The sequence below is a fragment of the Podarcis tiliguerta genome, assembly GCF_965153285.1.
Source record: "Podarcis tiliguerta genome assembly, chromosome: 4".
NCBI classification, from domain to species: Eukaryota; Metazoa; Chordata; class Lepidosauria; order Squamata; family Lacertidae; genus Podarcis; species Podarcis tiliguerta.
The window spans coordinates 68,551,575-68,563,986 of NC_139537.1; the positions used below are offsets into that span (position 1 = coordinate 68,551,575).

The 12,412-nt window shown below is 43.9% G+C and overlaps 1 protein-coding gene across 1 annotated transcript in view; it reads left to right on the forward strand.

The window, feature by feature from the left end:
* The first annotated feature begins 929 nt into the window (after positions 1-929).
* Positions 930-12,412, forward strand: part of ZBED1 (zinc finger BED-type containing 1) — a 124,032-nt gene continuing 112,549 nt past the window's right edge. Inside the window, exon 1 of the mRNA XM_083437798.1 lies at positions 930-1,373. The gene's annotated coding sequence lies outside the window, so the exon portion shown is untranslated. The remainder of the gene's footprint in view (positions 1,374-12,412) is intronic.

Here is a 12,412-nt window from a genome sequence, read left to right on the forward strand (position 1 = left end):
ACAGCCGAGGTTTCCCCGGCTACACTGGCGGTATGAGGGAGAGGAAGGACTAGACGAGGCGCGAGGGGCGGGCGAGGGGGAAGGAGGCGGGAAAAAGAGCGAAGGCGCGCTGCTGGGCGGAATACTAATCAGGCGGGTCTCGCGTCTGCGGCGAGCCGGCTGCCTCCGCTGCAGAAGCGCGCACAGACGCACCCGGACAAGCGCAGGCGGGGAGCACCGCGGCGGGGCGGCCAGAAGGAACTTCCAGGCGCGCGCTCTCCGCCGCTCGCGCCTCCCAGCCGCCCGCTTTCTGGCGCTGCCCTTTCATGGCTTTCCTCACGGAGCTTCCCAGGAGGAGCCTGGCTTTCCCCACCTGTCCCCATCACCACCTGCGGGCTGTCGCCTCGCCGCCGCCCAACTTCGAAGGCGCTCGCTCGGCAGCAACAGCAGCCGGCGCCCCGCGGCGCGCCGCCTCACCTCAGCCCGCCTCTGACTGAAAGGGAAGGCGACGCGCGCCGGGCGGGCAGAGCATCCTCCTTCTTTCAGCCCGCCAAAACCCACCGAGGAGCCCTCCCGGCGGCGCGCGCGGGGCGCCCATGGCCGCGCCGTTGGGCGGGCTAACTTCTCGCCGCCTGCCCCCTCAGCTCCCCAGCCCCTTCGCTGCGGCCGCGGCTGCCGGAGCGGGCGAGCGCCGGCTGGTGAGAGCCCCGCGGGGTCAGTCCGTCAGCCAGTCCGCCTGCCTCTTCTCCGGGCGCCCTGACGAGGAGGCGGGAGGGAAGCCCGCTCGCCCGGCGCCTCAGCCTCGCGCCCTCGCCTCCTCAGCTTGGCACGAACCAATGCGGAGGCAGCCCAGGTTTTAGCGGGGCTCTTTCAGGCGACGGGGGGACTTCGGTGTGGAGGCTGCCGCCGCCGCCGCCGCCGCCGCCGCCTCCTCTGCGGGAGAGGAGAGCCTGTCTGGTCCGTCCTCGGCGGGCTTGTGCCTCACTTCTCCGACGCGGGCTGCCGACTGGCGAGCGAGCTCCTCGGGCGGCTCTCGCGCGGGGGTCATGCAGTCCCTCATCTCCCCGGTGACCAAGGCGATTCTGGTGGCTTTGTTCATCTTCGCCATCCTGCTCATCCTCTATGTGATCCTGTGGTACATCTGCCGCGATGTGGATTGCGACCATGGCATCTGAGCGTCGGCGGCGAGGCTGCTGGGCGAGGAAGGCTGAATAGAGGGGCGCCTTCGGGTCGCCGCACACGGATCGGGGAGGACGGCCAGGAAGACGCGAGGCGGGGAAAGGGGAGGAAAAGAAGGGCCAGGAATCGGACCCGAGCCTCCCGGAGCCCCTCGAGGAAAACTGCCATCCAAGCTAGCCCGGGATTGACCTTCAGACAGAGATCAGGACGACCCGGTGAGTTTCCCCACGCATCTTGTTTACAAATGGGGGCGAGAAAAGTTCTGAAACAATCATTTGCAGCAGCAGCAAAGGTGGGTTGTTGTTGTTTTTGAATGGGGAGGGGGGACACCCAACCTTAACCATGAGAATAGCTGTCTGTCTGATCCTCCAGAAAGCACTGCAGTACCAGGCTGTTTGGGCTGCTGCTTCTCCGTACAGTCATCATCACCCTAAGTGTCTGTGTGTGAGGATGGAGTGGGGGGGGAGGCACGGATACCTGGTCAGCTCTTCCGCCACTCGTGTGGTCTCCCGATGGTTTTCCTTGCGGATTTAAATCTGGAGAAAATGCGAAGTAGCATCTTCGTGTCTGCGCTGGCCCCTCTGCATCATCTTACCTGTAATTCAACAAATGGGGAGTTTGGGAGAAGGGGTGTGTGTGCTAAAGAAACATAGAAGTAGATGTCTGAGCAAGAGAGGAAGCGTTAGTTGCTGCTGTCTTCTTTAAAAAAAAAAGTAGGGTTTTAAAATGCACACAGGATCTATGTGTGATTGGGAAGGTGCGAGGCTGCGATCAAGGACTGTTAGGTTGTCTTTGCAGCCCCTAAATTGGTATGCAGGAGGTAGCTGCACTGCTAAACAGACCATAAAGGTAAGCTCGTGTGACAGAAGGAACGAACGCTTTATGAATTCAAACGTGGAAAATCAAGAAAGTAATTGAAAATTAGACCTCGTGTGTGCAAGATTCCAAGGGCAGAAAATATGGTTCATGGCATAAACACTTGGGAATGATTTTGCATATTATACATTTCACCTTGCATAGATTTGCATTTTGAAATACCCATTGAAGGTTTGTGGGGGGGGGGTTGGTGAGGTATTTACTAATTAATGGCAAAAGCATTTGAAATAGTCTTGGGGCTGGGATAAGAGGAATATATATGCATCCTTTTTAGATAATAGCTCTGCATTTAAAACAACTTCCCCACCCCCTAGCTTTTCTGATAGTGGATGAAATCCCATTCCATTAAAATAAATCAGTAGGAAATTTTGCCATTGAATTAAGTGGGAGGTGGATTGCACTCAATGTGTTCAATTGCAAAGCCAGTAAATGTGTGTGTTGCTATATTATAAATATCAGGAATGCTATGGGAAGTGCAGTCTGCTCTCTTCTTATATTGCCTGCACAGAGAAGACAGAATGTGGACAGCCTCATAGGAGATTAAAATGATGATGATGACAATGTATCATATTGACCTCGCTTACCCTAGCCTTCTGTAAAATAGTGGCAGGGGAGAATGTAAGACACACTGACTAGATGGAGGTGATCGAACTGAGGTGTCTTTCTGAAATGGAGAGGGGGAGGCAATAAACCTTCAGGCTGTACTGTAGACAGTAGAAGGTCTAGGAATGAGAGCAGAGACTACATGATGTATTCACCCATAATTGGTATATATGCTGTGTGAGACAGATACACTACCTCTGTCTCACACGGCATATGCACCAATTAAGAGGGACACTATGGGGAAGGGAGACAAGAAGGAAATGGATTTTGTTTTAACCCTCCCCCCTCCATGTACTCAAAGTGCAACTCTGTGATTTGAGATGATGTTGCATTGCATTGCCTCAAGGTGACTTCCTACCCATGGAGCCTTGTTTATATAGTCTGGAAAGAGAGAGCGCGAGAGATGCCCTTCTATAGTAATATCCAGTGAATTTTGCTCCTGCTTGCATTGCACCTCAAAGATCTTCTGACATGGCTAGTTGATCAGTCTTGATGCACTCTACAAACTAATGTGATTACAGCAGCAATGTCATCCATGTTTACATGCCTGGCAAGTATATTGCTGAATCCATTTGTTTATCATATTCTCCTCTCTTTAGCTGAAATGCCTGCTGCTCAGGACTCTGTGAGCAAGTAAAAGGTCACAAGCAGATGTCTAAAACAACTAGACCATTTTTGCTGAAAACTATTCCCTACAATGGTAGGCTCCTTGTGCCTGAACACTACCACATGATTTTCAGTAAATCTTCAACAAACAACTCTCCCTCTCTCTCTCTCTGGCATCTGAAATGTGATGCACATTTCTTAATAAATAAATAGAATAAATGGACATGCAATTCATAGGGTTTTTCTCCTGTGCACTCTCACTTCAAAATGAATGGGAGCTACTGAAGAGCATGTTGGTGTTTTTGCATTGCTCTTGTTCATTTCAATTAGGGATGTACATAACAGATTTCTTGATGTATTGTGCCTTTGGTGTTGAACCCCATCGCAGGAAGGATACTAGGGCTAATGTATGTAGAAGGAAATATTTTTCATATATCAAGCTGTTTCACAAAGTGTAAGTTTTATTAATATATTTCATTTATTCTTGTGGATGAGCGGGTGTGTAAATTCATATATATGGCACACGATTAAGCAGCATCACATTTGTACAGGTTGTGAAACTGCAGGTTTCTATATGCAGTATGCATACCTCTTATTACTTCAGTACATGGTGAAGTCTCTTTATATGTTACGCAAGAGAATAAATATTTGTAACTTGCACTAACTGTACCTCAGCCCTCCAGAAATTTATAGCGTGACTCTATAATGAAATATAGGATTTTACTAATTAAAATTGCTGTGCATCACTTAACACCTAACACCTAAGCAATTACTTGGAAGCAAATTCCAATTAAAATAAATGGAATTTACTGTCCAGGTAAATGCATTTAGGACCATGGTGCTATGATTTTGCAAACCCAGTTCTGTGTAATGCTTCCTTGAAAGTAAATCCATGGAACTCAGCAGGACTTACTCCTGAGTGGACCTACATTGGATCAGGCCATTACTATGAATACACAGCAACTCCAGTTTGCAAATGAATATATCACCTTATATAACTTTAGTATGTAGTAGGGGTGGGGTAAAACTCAAATGAAGTTCTGCTTTTCCTCCCTGATACGGAAATGTTGCGAGAATGTATATTTATGTCATTTTAAAGCAGCCTTTGCCAATGTGTCCTGTGATGGCTGGGGCTGATAGGAGTTACACTCCAACAGCAGCTGGAGGGCATCAGGCTGGTGAAGCCTGCTTTAAAGTCTAAATATATAGTTGTTGCTGTCCCTGGGAACAAGCAACACTTGAGCATCAGTCTCTCTACTTTTCTCTATCATTATTGGGAAGGTGAGTTGGAATCTGGCACCAGCACTTTTTCTATTCACCCCTGACTGAACCATTAAAGAGCATGTTGTTTGAGAGAAGCATACTATTCAGGGTAGATACATTCTCATTTGCGTGCATCTTTTTTTGTAAAATACCAGATGGTGTGTGAACCAGTCATGTAATGTCCACCTTATACCGGTTCCTACTTTTTGTCTGTCTTTCCTAGTATTGTATAACAGGTAGTAGCACTCCACAGTCTTAGGCAGAGAGGTCTTTCTCATCACCTGTTAACCTGGTCCATTCTACTGGAGATGCCAGGGATTGCACCTGGAACTTCCTGCATGCAATGTTCTTTCCCCTGATAGGTGGGATATTATATCTTAATTGACCAGTCCTTGACATTCCACAAACAACATAAGTGATCTGCTGACATTTCTAGTTTCTGATTTCTCCCAAAGATATAGGGATAAAGTGTTGCACTTATAACAAAGAAAGCGGGGTTCAGGTACAACTTGAGCTAAGAAAGCCATGGCTCAGCTACGAAGTTCCTGAGATAACTTTGCCAACCTTCATCTCTCAGGGGTCACCCATATTACTCTTTAATGAGGATAGTAAGTTTCCTGTACCTGCATTAATTCTCCATTGACCACATGACATCCACCTCCAAATCCCTGCCTTTCTACACTTTCTATTCCCTCAATCCAGATGTTCTCATACCAGGGATACTCCAAAAAAATGAGAGAGCATGAGAAAATATGGACTGAGGGAGGGAGAAGAGTGTAAAGGCAATGATTTTGAGAATATGGATAATAGATAATTAATGGAGGTACAGGAAGTTTACTATCCACATTAAACTACAATATGGATTTGCCCTCAGTCTAACCCTAATTTACAGGGTTGTAGTGACAGTAGGAGTGGGGAGCAGGAGATGCACTTAGCTCATTGGAGGAAAAGTGAGATACAAACATAATTAATTCGAGTAATTGCTAATGATGCTCTCTCTTGTCCCTATATTCTAACAACCATTACTTATAATGGAGACTTTCTTAAGGGCTAACTCCTTTCCTAACAGCTACAGGTAGCCGAGACATGAAACGTGTGTTGGTTTTCCCCATCCTGATTCAGTAAACAGAGGGAGGGAAAAGCTGTATCTGTTGATTTCCCCTCCCCTTTGTCCTGAACCTGTAAAAGGCGCAGAAAGTTCAAAACAAAACAAAACCCTGGTAATTCTACAATTCTGTGGTCTGTGCATTGTGGCATGAGATGGAAATGGAGAGAGAAATTCATCAGATAAGTGCAAAGCAATGTTAGGATTGGGAAATGCTAAAGTAAGCTTTAAAGGCAACTTTCCTAGATTTATGAATATGCAGTGCTAATAATCAGCCTGGCCTCACATGGATGGAAGAGACTTTAGAGGTCATCTAGGCTAGCTCAGTGAAGGTCCTGCTAGGGTCTATTAAAACCAGCAGCCAGAGCCAAGGATATCCAGGGCTACCCTGTGACTGGTTGTAAGCAAAATAGCAGAGAAGACTGAGATTGGTGGTTCAGTGCTCCCTTTGCCCTAATGAGCCAGCCTCCACTGCCTACAGCAACCCTGTCAGATTGTTGTCAAGCCTCTGCTTAAACACCCCAAGGAAGGAGCTGCCACCATCTCTCGCAACAGCCTCCCCCACTATTGAACAGCCTTTACCCTAATGTTTAGTTCAAATCTGCTTCCCTGCCATTTCCACCCATTTAAGGTTCATTCCCTGTTCTCTGTTCACCTTTTGCATGACAGCCTCTCAGATATCTGAAGGAAGCTATCATATATTCATCTTCTCTGAAACTCTGCTGTGAGAATGATTAAAGCTTAGGCTCTGAAAATATTAAGCATTTTAGCAGGCATTTCTTGTGGATATATAGTGCTGCTGCTGCTGATATACCAAACCTATGGCACATATTACTTATACATCCACCCACACCTCCACTTTGGACTAACACTAATAACCAAGTAATCAATACTCACAAACAGGAGTGTTTCATACCGGAAATGTGCCTTGCCTTTACCACTTGTACTTAAAATAGCTAAGTACTTTAGAACTCAATTTTATCCTTCAGTTATGCTGGCAGAGGGATTATCTGTAGGATAGGGAAGAAGCACCACCACCACCAACAACAGGAGAACATGAAACATGCTGCTGCATATCTTGTATACCAGCACAACTCTGCTGGCCTAGCAGCCAAAATGGGGCAGGGACACTGACCATGGAGCTGTTGTAAGGAAAATTCCTCCCATTCAACTCAGTGAAGAGCAAAACAAAACAAAACTCCCTCATTCACATCATTATGAGAGCATGTAATCAGCACTCAGTTACAGCATACAGAGAGATCATAAATAAGATAACTGGGTAGCTAGCATGGACCTATATCTTTCAGGCCTCACTCAGATCATGGGGAAACTCTGGTGATGGGAAACATAAAGAAGGTGCACTTTGAACAAACAGGGAGTGTTTCATTAAATTGCCTGTCTCCAGAAGAGACAGAGGGACTTGAGCACATTGCTAACACTTCTCTATCTAGGATCCTAACAGGTACTTCACCTTAGGACTCCAGACACAAACACCAACCTGCAACTCCCACTACACTGCCACAACTGGAACTGCAAGAATAGAGCACTCCACACAGGTAAGCGAGCAGAGATGGCAGCCATCCTACAAAGTGGAATTCCTGCAACAGTTTCCCCCTCTTTGCGTATGGATGCCTTGCCTATATTGTATTGCAGTAATGCTTGGTTACCCCAAACAGGCAGGAGCCGTCACTCTCAAAAGCAAACACTCCTATCCAGCCATTACCACTGCTGGCCAAAGACTCGTGAGCTCTTTTGCCTGACAGGAACACATCCTGGGCACACGGAGCAGAATAAGCTGTTCCTCCACACAGAGAGTTGCACTGCAGCCCACCAGGGCGAGTATGGCCTCAGTCACTTCCCTTCCCAAGGTGAAGGAGACTGAGTTCTGGCCAATAACTCAGGTACCCCACTCCCTCTTCCTCCTCACCTCCTCACAAACATCTACTGTGCCCCCACATTCATGGGCTCTGTGTTGCATCTGTTACATATTGCTTATTGCTCTTTGTCTTCCCTTGCTCTCCATAGACTGCTGTAAAGGACCTTCTCCCACTTTGCATTCCAAGTGGACCAGGAAGGAGGCCCAACCCATTCTTGTTCTTCCTTATGGCTGCCAGCCCACTTGCACTAGACAAGCTCCTGATTCATCGCCAACGCCATACCAGCTATGCAATACGTAGTCAAGTAAGTGTCCTAATGTGGAGCTGGAGCCATGAAAGAAACAGATCCTGCCACCATCCTGCTGACCATTGTTCTGCTTTCTGAGGCACAGGAGCTCTGCTTGGATGACTGGTTGGCAACCCTCTATGTGGTTTCCATCCCCACCCACTCCTCCTTTATTGAAATGCTGTTCAATAAAGCCTATGATTATGCCACATTCATTTTTTTGTTTTTTGTTTTCCATTGCTAGGGCATAGTGGATGGAAATGCCTTTCCCCTTAGTAGGATTGGGCTTCAGGATGGGACTGAAGGTAGGGAACTGGATGCTATCAGGTCTCAGGGGGGGCAGTGGCTTTTTTGGCACTAACAGCAAAGGGTGGGCTGATATAGGACTTCCTGGGCAACCCATGTGCTCCTGGTATACACAACTGAATCTGGAAGTGGTATGTGTGTGAGGGGAGACGCCCCATGATGGTTCTGCTTCTATGGCTGAGTGGGTTGGGAACTGCTCAGTTGTGTTTGCAATGGAGGCTTGAGTCCAGGAAGGTCTCTTTCATTTGCCTCTGACTTGACTGCTGCTGGCCAAGCAAGCAAAAGATGAGTGGAATTCTATGCTTCTATACCTCCCCGGGGTGCTTCTCTCTGTCCCCCTTGCCTTCCCTAGGAGTTATGGAGTTCCCTAGGCTTGCTGTTCCCAGCTGCAATCCTAAACATTTTGCTTCTGAGTACAAGCTTACGATTGCACTGTTACTCTTGAAGGGGGCAGGGTCTGATTAAACTGATTAAACTCAGTGGCAAAACATACATTGAGCAGAGATAGAGCCTTAGTGAAGCATTTTTTAATAAACCTGGACTTGTTATATTGTTGGGTGTGTGTGTGGGGGGGTGCATTTGATGGAAGGTACAAAGCTATTAGGAGGGACTACTGCTGCAAAGGTAGGAGAAATAGGATGTTACTGACTTATTAATGGGATTAAAAAATAATGATGATGATGTTTTAGTTACCAACGAGTGAAAGCAAACCTTAAAGAGGTTTTCTGTTTAAGTGTCTTTACATTCAGCTGCAAAAGAAAATGAATCAACACAATTTTCAACTTCTGAGATATTATTTTCTTAAAATGGCTTTCCAGGGGTTTGTGGTCTTCAGTGAGTGTGTACTGAAAAGACTCTAACAAAATCCTATGTCTGAAATTTCACAGATATTTTCTTAACCTTTAATACAAGCTTCTTTTTTCCAATGTGTTACATTTCTAGAGTATATTTTAAAAACAAGCAATTTATATATCAATAAAATACCTACTAGTTGTAACACAAAGTAGTTTGGTTTGTTAATAATTGCTGTTTTAAGAGGGTTATGCAATGCAGACTTGCGTTAGAGGAATACTGAAGCTACATTTTTGTGAACAAACAAAAACGCTTTGACTCAGACTCTCAATGTGATACTTGTAGCATTTTAGAACTTTCAGAAATGTAACAGCTTGTTTGCCATGAGCAATGAACCAAATGACGAGTGGTTTCAATGAATCTGAAGGATTGTATCATATCATGGTGCTTTTAATAGATTTGTACATGTTTATAGAAATTTATATAGGTTTTAACCTTGGCTGGAATTTTGTGTGTATTCAGTGTTGCACAGTGCATTTTAAAGAAATATTTAGGTAGGGAAGGAAGGATCTGAAAATCTCAGTTCCCTTAGTCTCATTTTTTCCTCAAATTAAATTCAGTTAGCCATATTTCTGCAGCAATTTGATTAAAAAAAATTCTCATGCAAATTCTTCAGTATTTGAGCACAAGTTTCTCCTAACTAATTTGTACACAGTTAAGTAACCATTTTTTGTATGATATTTTTCCTAATATGTTCCTTTTTTGCACACACTTTAATATATGCATTTTTATAAGCTTTGCTTCTAGAGCTGAATCACAAAATTTAGATAAGTACAGATTTTGAAAGATACCTCATATTGTTTTGGAAAGTGTGAATTTCATAGCTTCAACTTTCCATGCAAACTGAATCAAATTTATCCCCTATCCCTACCTTTAGGAATAATTGTTGGATCTATTGAAATCATACCCAATTTACAGCCATCGCAATCAATGGACTTAAATTATAGTGTAATCCTAACCATGTCTACTCAGAAATACTATTGAATTCAGTGGTGTTTATTCCCCAGTAAGTGGTGTTAGGACCGCAGTCTTAAGTTATTACTAACTTGTCAATTGGTTTCAGTGGGTCTACTGTGAGAATTACTTAGTTGCATACAACTCTGAATTACAAATCGATGTAATAAAAATTAGCAAGCATTTCTCACTGCACAGTTGGCTTTGCTTCCTTTAGGGTTGATGTGTGAGTTTTATTCAATTTATGGTCTTACCTTACACAGGTCCATTGTCTAACACATGTAAACAGCCTTCTGTGTGACTAGTAAATTCATTTTTAGCTTCACAGTGCTAATCCAAGCCCTACTGAACTGACTCCATGGCTGCAATTACCCTTGTTTGTTTTAACCAAGGTTTGTTGAACAAACCATGAGGTCTTGTAGAAGAACAAAGTAACTACGACTTATTTAAGCTAATTATCATTTTTTTAACCATTTTTGTCTCTGTAGCTTTTGGAGTAAGACATAAAAACAAGCCAGGATTAAGCCATGATAGAGGGTTTGGATGTAACGCGAAACTATGGTTAACATAAACTAAGATTTGTAAGCTGACTTCAAACTATGGTTTCATGTTCTGTTTTGTTGGCCATAGTTAGTTGGCACTGGTGAATTCAGATCACAGCTAAGCTAAACAAACCATGGCTTAATGTCACCTGGAAACCAGGCCAGTATGTAGGAGATAAGACCTGATCTTACTTACTCTCAGTGATGTTTGTGGCACTCCAGGTGCACGGAGGTCATTTGAGTGTAAAAAGGTGGTGAAACTGGAAATGGATCCCTTTATAAAATGGGGCTTCATTGCTCTTTTTAGATTATTTACCTGCTGCTATCTAAAAAGATTAGTCACAATATCCTCAAAAGCTCAGTTACATTTAGGAGCATAATATCGTAACACTCTCTGTGATAAAGTTTCAGGTTGGTAAATTGTACTGAGACATTCTGACCTAGCAATCTTCATGGCTGGAAATAATCTGGATTGCCAACATCCAACTACTCTGCACCACATGATCTATACAGTGGTACCTCGGGTTAAGTACTTAATTCGTTCCGGAGGTCTGTTCTTAACCTGAAACTGTTCTTAACCTGAAGCACCACTTTAGCTAATGGGGCCTCCCGCTGCTGCTGCACTGCCGGAGCACGATTTCTGTTCTCATCCTGAAGCAAAGTTCTTAACCTGAAGCACTATTTCTGTGTTAGCGGAGTCTGTAACCTGAAGCGTATGTAACCTGAAGCATATGTAACCTGAGGTACCACTGTAGTTCATAGTTCATGACTTGTGAGTTAGAAGTTGTGAACCCAGAGTTCTAATATGCATAGGATAGAGAAAGTGTGTGTGTGTGTGTGTGTGTGTGTGTGTGTGTTTTTCTCTCTCTGTGTGTGTTTTTCTCTATGTGTGCCTTTTTTAAAATAGGAAATCAACTAGGTATACTCTTCCAGCACATTACTTTGTATTCTTACAAGCCACCTGTTGCCCTAAAATCAACCCACATTGATATCCCAAGTTTCCTATCAGCAGGTGCACTCAGCAATGTCTGCATATTTTGAATTGCATTGATGTAACATTTTCTCAAGTTGTGTTATACTTGTTTTATGTCTCCCTCTGTCACTTCTAAATCAACACTAGCAATGCAATACTATTCAAGCCTGCTCAGAAGTAAGTTCCATTGAATACAAATGGTATGTGTATATAGATAGGACTGCAGCCCAAACATTAGGCCCTAGAGCATCATAGTAATGAGAAGCTTCACAGCAGATGAGTTGAGACAGAAAGAAAGGGAACACAGTATCAGCTGAGCAGCTAGAACAAAAATAAATGCCACTGGAAAAGATACATGGAAATATTGATTTAAGAGACATACAAGAGAGGGATTATGCAACAAAGAAATTCTCACTATTTACTGTAGAACTATTAAAAAGCAGATGTTTGAACTTTAGTTTTTATAAATTCTTTTTTTAATAGAAATTTTGTCTGAAAACAAATCTTAAGGCTGCTTCTTGGAATCTGTGATGTGTCCCTTAGATCTGTGGAAATGAATGACAAACCTAGTGCATACATAATACAGAACATGCAGTTTTTTTCTCCATTTCCACTGTAGGTCATATGTTCATTGAGCCATACATGACAAATATATTTGAGAAATAGACTAACTATACCTACAATAATAATTAAGTAAGGCCTTCATTAATCATGGTCTTTAGGGAAAATAAATTGACACAATTAGCTAACTTGTAGAGCAGATTTCTTTTAAAACCTCTTTTAATTTAATTGCATTTAGAAAGATAACAAGTTATCACTGCCACTCTTATGAGATATGTATATTGAACAAGGATTAAGACGAAGTTGACAATCAGTCGCTGTTTTAATGACTTGTTTTTATTTCATACAGTAATACCATTCTATTAAGCCTAGTGGGGATTTCAGCTAAGTGGGAGGTTAATGGAAACATGACATCAGTGAAGATAAAATATAATGCTGGGAGCATACAGA